This window comes from Mastomys coucha, unplaced genomic scaffold, assembly GCF_008632895.1.
Source record: "Mastomys coucha isolate ucsf_1 unplaced genomic scaffold, UCSF_Mcou_1 pScaffold15, whole genome shotgun sequence".
Classification (NCBI taxonomy): domain Eukaryota; kingdom Metazoa; phylum Chordata; class Mammalia; order Rodentia; family Muridae; genus Mastomys; species Mastomys coucha.
Window position 1 is genome coordinate 108,815,110 of NW_022196897.1, and position 9,571 is coordinate 108,824,680.

Below are 9,571 nucleotides of genomic sequence, written 5' to 3' on the forward strand. Positions count from 1 at the left end.
CAGAAAATGTGGTACATTTACACAACAGAGTACTACTCAGCTATTAAAAGCAATGACTTCATGAAATTCTTAGGCAAATGCATAGAGTTAGAAAATATCATCCTGAGTGAGGTAACCCAATCACAAAAGAACAGACACTTATCAGTGGTATTCACTCACTGATAAGTGGATATTAGCCAAAACACTTGGAATACCTAAGATAGAATTCACAGACCACATGAAGCTCAAGAAGAAGGAAGTCCAAAGTGTGGGTGCTTCAGTCCTTCTTAGAAATGAGAACAAAATACTCACAGGAATAAATACAGAGACAAAGTGTAGAGCAGAGACTAAAGGAAAGGCCATTCATAGACTGCCCCACCTGGAGATCCATCCCATATACAGTCACCAAACCCAGACACTATTGTACATGCCAAGAAGTGCCTTCTGACTGGAGCCTGATATAGCTGTCTCTTTAGAGGCTCTGACAGAGCCTGATCAATACAGAGGTGGATGCTCACAGCCAACCATTGGACTGAGCATGGGGTCCCCAGTGGAGGAGTTAGAGAAATGACTTAAAGAGATGAAGGGGTTTGCAAACCCATAGGAAGAACAACAATATCAACCAACCAGATCCTCCAGAGCATCCAGGGATTAAACAACCAACCAAAGAGTATACATGGAGAAACCCATGGCTTCAGATGCATATGTAGCAGAGGATGGCCTTGTTGGGCATCAATGGGAGGAGAGGCCCTTGGTCCTGTGAAGCTAGATGTCCCAGTGTAGGGGAATTTGAGGTCAGGGAGGTAGGAGTGGGAAGGTGGGTGAGGGAACATACTCACAGAAGCATGGGGAAGGGGAATGGGATAGGAGGTTTCCAAAGGGAAACAGGAAAGGGGATAACATTTGAAATGTAAATAAAGAAAATATCCAATAAAAATCCTACTATTCCCAGTTTTGCAATGTTGGACAATCAGCACTCACTAATTGTGACTCACTGTGATGGGTTAGAAATACCTTGGCACAACATGATAAAACAAATAGTTACTTTTGCTAGGTTTCATGTAAAGAAGGATATGGTTGGAGAGAGGGGTGGAATCAGATTGTCCCTCGGGTCAAAGAGTTGTTAATGTCAAAGGGTAGAGTCTAATTGAAACTTCGGCTTTAGAGAGTGGGAAGAGTTATACTTCAGGGAGTAGGTATAGCTTCTTTGGTATTGCTACATTCAAGGTTAAAGGGCATTACATGCTCCATGGTTTATGCTGAGACAAGTGCCTACAAAATCCACAGTTTACTTTTGGGTAAACAATCAGATAGAGACTCTCATAGAACAATGTGCTTGTTGATACACATGTCAGTGGTCAGGCTGTCTCTGACCCCAGACAGAAAGGATTCTGTGTGTGTGTGTGTGTGTGTGTGTGTTTATCCTGCTTGCATTTCTCTGTAGTGAACCTCACCCTTTCTAATGGTGCAACCCTTTAATACAGTTTCTCATGTTTTGGGGCAACCACTAACCATAAAATTATTTGTTGTTACTTCACAATGTAATATCTGATATGTTGGATATCCGATATGCAACCCCCATAGGGATTTTGACCCACAGCTTGAGAACCACTGTTTAGGGTCTTGCTGGAGTTCCCTTCTATGTGATAACATGACTTTGCCTTCTGTGACTGAAATTTGACTTTCATTACCATGCTGTTCTGTTAGGAATTAATTTTTAAAGGGGTCTAATTATCAACTGAAGGTAACATGAGGTAATTTTAAAACCTCAGAAGCTCTTCATAAACTCTAAATGAAACAGCTCATACGATTGTGTTCTCTGGGTTTCCCTGGATAACATGAACAAATACCCATATACTCTCCACAGGGCACCAACAACACACCAAAGGAAGAATTCTTCACAGGTCTAGGTGAATAAAGCAATGGCTTTACTGTCACAAGTCACAGGAACGTGGGCAAGGAGTTACATACAGCATTGATGATTCAAATTGTAGCTGCATCATAGAAAAAATAGGACACCATGAGTCACAGCTCAGAAAAGCTGCAACCCTGAATGATCTAGTAATCATGACAAGTCTAGTAATCCGAATCCTTGGCCGCAAGGTTACTGCTTATGTAACCTTGGGGAGAGACCTAGTGATTTTTATTTTCTGAACTCCCTGAGACATGCAGGTTTGGTTATTTCCTGAAGTCTTAATAAACTTCCTTCCAGGATGGAGTGCTTCAATTCCGAGGAAAATGCTACATTACTGGCTCCAACTGTCTGCACTGTCATTGGTTGGAAGATCTAAAGCTCCTTGCATCACAGGCCAGATTTGCAAAGAACACTTTTCTGCTGTAAGCACCACTTAAAACTGGTAGCCTTTTATACCAGTTTATGGGTCAGATGAAAGTCAAGTTACAAATGCAAAGCTCTAAAAATTGAAAGTTGTTTGGCTTCCTTTTTTGGTAAGGATGCAAACAAAATGTAGCAATTGTTATGTTTCTTTGGGGGCATCCATTATCATGTGGCCACTAAGTTCTTAGATATTCTATTAAGGGCACTGCATAAGTCTTGAAAGCACTCCTCTTTTATTTTCTAAGTCCCCTAGTGTGCCACCTCTAACACAGCCTAGCTCTGTTGACATGAACATGGTGGATCAATGAGTTTTTCATATATCCACATGGCTCTGCTTTCTGCTTATACTTTGGCAGTGAAGATCTGTTGTCATACCTCATATGTGTGTATTCCTGTCTATTACATGTGAATGGAGTTTTACCCAGAGCTGGGTATTAAATCCTTTCATGGGTTCTGTAGATCAAAAGCATAACCATATGGACTGGCTGCATATAATTTACCCATTAGACTGCTCTAGCAAAGATTCTTCAGCAGAGCAAGCACAATTATGGTTTCTGCTTGGCTAAGTTTTCAGCACTCTACAGTCATTTCGAAGATCCATCCTTTGCAGGATATAATGAGGCAGCCCATAATCTACCATGGCAACTCAGGCAATCCAGCTTTGCTCAGCATGGGTGATCATCTTCCTGTGGCTTCGAAGTGCCATGTTAGCTATGAGATTGCCATGTCCCTTGGGAATGAAAACATTGGGACAGAAAACATTGTTCAAGTACTGTGCAACCTAATCGATCAGCTACTGCTTATAATTTCTTGTTAGCTGGTCTTCATGCCCAAGGACTCTTACAACTCAATCCTACATGAGTACTCTTGGTCACAACTCTAAATGCTCATGATTTCTCTCCTCTGCTTTAGATATTCCAGGCATATTGGAGGGGTTTTTTAGTCAGAGATCTTCAGAGGAACATGAACAATATAGTAAGTGTATATTAAAAGAGAATGGATAATGTAGCTTACACTATGTGGTCTGGGCTGTTGATCAATGGCTATTATAGCACTGGGGAGGATGCCTGCTTAGTCCACCAGCCTAGATGATCAGGAGTTTCAATCTAGTGCTGGAGGCTTGGAAGATTTCTGAGATATGGTGTTCAGATTGAAAGGCCAAAGAAGTTGAGTTTTGATGTCACCAAAGAATGATACTAGCAGTGATAGCTGCAGTAAATAGTGTAGATGAACTCACTAGTATGCTGTGAAGACAAGCAGGTCAAAAGAGCCAATGCTTTTGCTCTGGATGTCTTACACCTGGGAGACCACTCAAAGGCTCTGTTCACATTTCTAGTGTATCTTTGTACTTTAAGTACCTTAATCCCTCACACATGTACTCAATGCTTGATGCTCATCTTCTAGTTGGTACCAGATGAAGTCAAGTTGACAACTGAGCTATCAACCATCACAGTGCCACAGCTATCATTTGTGTTAGGAGCAGTTTCTGATTGCAGGTTCTACACCATACATGGAGATGAGCTCATACACACTAGGAGTGAGAACCAGCTCCAAACAGAGGATATACTAGCTCTGAAAGCTCTAAGGGTTTATGGAAGTCTACAGAGTCACAATTTTCAGGAATATTCACTAAGATATGCCTACTCTGTATGGCAAATTTCAATCCTTTCCTAACCAGGGCTCTAAGTTTAATGTAACTGACTTGCTTTCTTAAAAGTTCAACAATTACCAGATCCTTAGCTTGTTTCTCTATAGTGAATACTGCCTGCCATCATGGGAGAATATTATAAGAATGATCTTTTTGCTCACTTGATTTGACTTTAACCATTTGTCAACCACCCTATATTCTTACTAGTCTTTGTAGAGTATGTCATGTTATTTTTGTGAGTACATGTATGTAGTTCTAAAGATACAGAGAATAGTGCACACAAATGCAAAAACCAGCTGGGCAGTGGTGGCACATGCCTTTAATCCCAGCACTTGGGAGGCAGAGGCAGGTGGATTTCTGAGTTCGAGGCCAGCCTGGTCTACAGAATGAGTTCCAGGACAGGCAGGGCTATACAGAGAAACCCTGTCTCAAAAACAAACAAACAAACAAACAAAGAACAAAACAAACAAACAAACAAAAAACAAAAAAAACAAAACAAAACAAAACCAGCATCATACCAGCAACCACACTTCTCACCTGGTGATATTTTATAACTAACTAGAGTAAAATTATTGGTGAAACAGCTTCATTCTTGTGCCCAGGCCATCTATATTCCATATTCCACTCAGGGCAAAGTCATGTATACTACTCTGACAAAAATCTAAAGCCAAAAGAAACAAAAAGTTATGATCTATTTTCAAAACTCTATCTTACCTTCTTAGTTCTCAAAGTCTACAATTACCAATGCTCTAGGTTTCTGTACTCAGAGATAGACATGATGAGAGGATAAGAGGGAAAGACCACAGTAAAGGAGGAATCAAAGGAAAGACGAATGCAGGGACAAGCAACTGCCCAGGAGGCAGCTCTAAGAGTGTCTCTATACACTGCAAGGACTGAGACTGGCATTGCCTGGACCATCCAGGTGATGGATGCAGAACTGTCTTGATCAGCACTCAGTGCTCATCTCACATCCAGGGCAATGGTTGACAGCTTCCCAGAAAACACTTGGCCATCCTTTGACCTCTGGAGGGGATTTTAAGCAATTCCTTACATAGTGCAAGTTATTTTTTGTAGTGTCATAGGATGTAACTCTGTGCTCTTGTATGTTATATTCTACCAAAGCAATAGAAAACTCCAGTGCATCAATGCTACCAGAGGAGAATGATGGCAATTCAATTACTAAGTCATCTCATGTCTGTTCTTTTCAAGAATATTTAAGAGTAACAAAGTCATTCTCTGAAGCTTAAAGCAATGATATTCTATCTAAACTCTCGAGTAAATGAATAATGCATCTGATTATTGGTCCTCCATGTAAGATTTATACTAGCATATTTTGGAATCACAGATATAATATACAAGAAGAAAGACATCCTAAGAGGAAAAGAAGAGAGTTGCAAGATATATGTACTAATTTACATGAAATATTTAATTTACAGATAACATAAGTATCCTAATAAAAATGTATCTTATATATGGAACTTATTAATTAATTAATAAATAGTTCAAGTCTTAATTATGAAGAGAAGGGTGTAAACCATTGACATATAGGGAAAACAGTATTAATAGAGGAAGATTTTCATGAAATTAAGACTGGAACTGTGTTTGAGGATCACTCAGTTCAAGCATGGATTGATGATAAAATACTTACTTACACATAATTTATTCATATTCTTTAAAACCCATTTACAAAGAACTTTGGCTAGAAAACTTGAGAAACACAAAGATAGATATCTTCTTAGAAGGAACCACCATGAAGTTTTTATTTATTACTTTCTCAGTGCTTCCACACAGGCAGACAGAAACATTGACTTAACGTGGCATTCTTTGTTTATATAGGATTCTTGGCTTACAATCTTTTCATCTCATAAGAAAACAGGAAGATATATCAGAATTCATACATAACCACTAACACCACATCATTTTTTATGTCTGGGAAAATATTTGATAATAATCCTCACACCTCTGAGCAAGATGGGAAAGATGCATAAGGAAGCAATAGTGAACAATGAAATGTAACACTTTAAATTTAAATAGCTCAGAGGTCACCTGAAACAAAGCTAAAACTGTAATTGCTATTGACAGTGCACTGAGCCACATCAGACAAATCTTGAAGCCATCAGTGCATCAGAAGAGGGAGGCCACAGAAGGTAGGTAAACTAGAAGCATTCAGTGGGAGAAAAGGACAAAAACATTAAAAGTAATAACTGTCCTGTGGACCTTATTGAGCTTGAAAACCCTCTATTTGTTCTCTTAAGGTTTTTTCTCTCTTTTTTATGTAGGAGCAATTATTCAACTATGAGAAGAAAGGAATGGCAAATATTACTGAATTGGAAAAGTAACTAATGCATAGTGAATTATAACACCAGAAAATACTGTGGAAAGAAACACAAAAGAATTCTAAGAGAGACTACTGACTCATTCCCTTAAATATGCTACACTCAGTTCTTGCCATACTAGATTAAGAAAATGAAACTCATTTATATATCTTTTATAAGAATTGCTTAAGTCAAATGACTAAGGTCAAAATAAAGGCATGAGGGAAATGAATGCAAATAAAGTAAAGCCAGTGTTCACTGCAGCATTACTTTCAGTAACCAAGCTTTGGAATCAACCTAAGTATCAATTGATGGGGAAATGGGCACAGAAAATGTGCAATTATCTGCATTTTTATTTATATCTCATACACTCAGTGCTGCTTAGCTTTAATAAAGAAGAGAATTCTGGCTTTGATTTAACAAGAGTCAACTTGGAGAATGTTCCACTAAACAAAATAATGAGGCACAGGACAACAAATACCGTATAATGTTACTTACCCATGGAATGTGTGCTTAAGTTGAAGCCATAGAGAAACTGAGTATGATGGAGGTTGCCAGGGGATGAGTGAGAGAAGGGAAAAAGATTCACACAGTAAATCTTTTAGTGATGTAAAATGAAAACATTCTGGAAGTCTGATGCCTAGAATAGACTCATACATTCTAATCTTCTTGAATACTTAGAATTTGTTGTGCAATTAGGGTTTGAATGTTCTCACCACACAGAATTATAAGCATATGAAGGGATGGAAATGTGAATGAGATTGATTCTAGTATGGTAGTTATTTCAACATATATACATATGTATATGTGTTGGTCTGCTTTATGTCAATAAAGTTGGTGGAAACCATTCAAAATATTATTATGATGATTGAGTTATATAACATGAGTCATAAATCCACAAATATTGTAATATAAATATATATAAAGCAGAGAATTGTTATGAAAAGAAGTACTTTATGCACATGTTTACAAATAAAGACTTCATTATATCTGCCATAGATGGACAGATCTAGAATATAGTATGGACACAGAAGTAAATTTTTAAAGGATATTACATAATAGCTGGAGATGTAGAATACCTGTTTACAACTTGTGAGGCCTGTTGAGCCTTCTGCAACCAATGTGTGTGTGTGTATGTGTGTGTGTGTGTGTGTGTATCACAACAATATTAGCTCAAAAGTACAAAATATACACAGACCATAAGAAGTTTAAGTAGAAGGAAGGCCCACTTAAAGGTGGAAGAACTCAGGGCGGACTTAGAAGGGGGAATAAAATCCCCTTTTTTATAGGAATTAAAGGGAGGGAAGCAGAAGGAAGAAAGGATCTTGGTGGGAGAGGGGAGGGGGAAGGGAAGAGAGGGCAGGGTCAGGTGTGGGATATATAGGAGAGAAGCCTAGAAGGCCAGGAGAATGAATAGCAAAATGCAGCTGCAGGGGGTGGGGTGGGGAGATCCTCTAGAATGTCCCAGAGACCTGTGATATGAGAGCTTCCCAGGACTCAGTGGGGGTGACCTTAGCCAAAATGCCCAACAGAGGGGAGATGGAACCTGAAGAGACAACCTCCAGTAGATAGACAGCCCGAAGTAGAGGGAGAGCAGTCACCAACCCACTTTCAAAATTTTTGACTCAGAACTGTTCCTGTCTAAAAGAAATGCAGGGACAAAAATGGATTAGAGACTGAAGGAAAGGCAGTCTAGTGACTGGCCCAACTTGGGATCCATCTCATCAGTGGTCACCAAACCCTGATACTACTATGATGCTATATTGTATTTACAGACCGGAGCCTAGCATAGCTGTCCTCTGAGAGACTCTACCACCTGCTGACTGAGACAGATTCATATACTTACAACCAACTATTGGACTGAAGTTGAGGACCCCTATGGAAGAGTTAAGGAAAGGATTGAAGGAGCTGAAGGGTAGGGTGACCCCATAGGAAGACCAACAGACTCAACTAACCTGGACACCTGGGAGCTCCCAGAGACCAAGCCACCAACCAAAGAGCACACACAGGGTTGATCCAAAGCACCTGGCACATATATAGCAGAGGATTGCCTTTTCTAGTCTCAGTGTAACAGAATGCACTTAATCCTGTAAAGACTTGATGACCCAGGGAAGAGGGATGTCTGGGGGGCAGGGAAGAAAGGGGATCACCCTTTCAGAGGCAAAGGGTAGGGGAATGTGGTGAAGAACTCAGGGGGCACTGAGAGGGGAGAAACATTTGGGGTGCAAATTAATAAAATAATTTTAAAAATTAATTTAATAAAATGTCAAAAGGCAGAGAGGGTAGGAACATTTGGGATATAAATTAATAAAATAATTTTTAAAATTAATTTAATAAAAACACAAGAGGCAGAGAAAGACAGGGCTCTATATCTGTTTTACATAAATAAAACTTTATCATTGTATGGTATGATTATAGGTTCTGCAAGGACCAGTGAGGAGCAAATCAGAATGGGCTGAGGGAACTCCAGAAGATGCAAGAGAGATGCGAGGCTGAGAAGATTCCTTTCTTTTGAAAACCCCACAATGCTCTTTAGAATATGAAAGTGTCTCTTATGGAATGACTGAAAGGTACATCAAACAAATCTGTTTTTTTTTAATTATTTTATTTTTAAAAACACATAAAAATCCATTGTATCATGCACAGTTCTAAAGAAAATGAAAAATGTCCAAATTGCTAAAATGGCATGGATATAATCTTCTGTACATTGTTCTATATTTTGATTAAAGGAGAATTTGGAAGGCATAACTTGGCTTATAGTTTTTTGTGATAACATTGGATGTGATGTTTGTTGGCTAGTAAAGAGTAACCAGGTTTTTCACCACTGAGGATCTTCTACCTATAGTCAGTAAGCTAAGGACTAAGGGAACCGTGGTGAGGATGCATACACTTGCAAGTGGTAACAGCTTGCGCTTCTCTTTCCTAGGAAGCAGTGCTGAGGTCTGTGTTCACAGGAGCTGTGCTGCTGGGAGCCAAGCCTGACAATCTGTGAAAGGCCATGGTTACCTGTTCATATGTTTTGACCTTCAGTTCTATTTATACATACTGATTTATCCATCTTCTTGTTTGTGGCAGATCTTAACCTATGGCAAACACAGTTAAAATATGATACACTATAGATGAAGCACTAGTTGTGGAAATTTACATTATTGCTAGACCCTAGAGACTAAATTCAAATAAGTATGCAAGCACATCTTCTTACAAGAGAACTCAGCTGACCTTGCCGTGTTCAATTAGACAGTGTAGTATGCAACAAAGGCAAGTGTTTCTGGACTGAACACATTCTGAGCT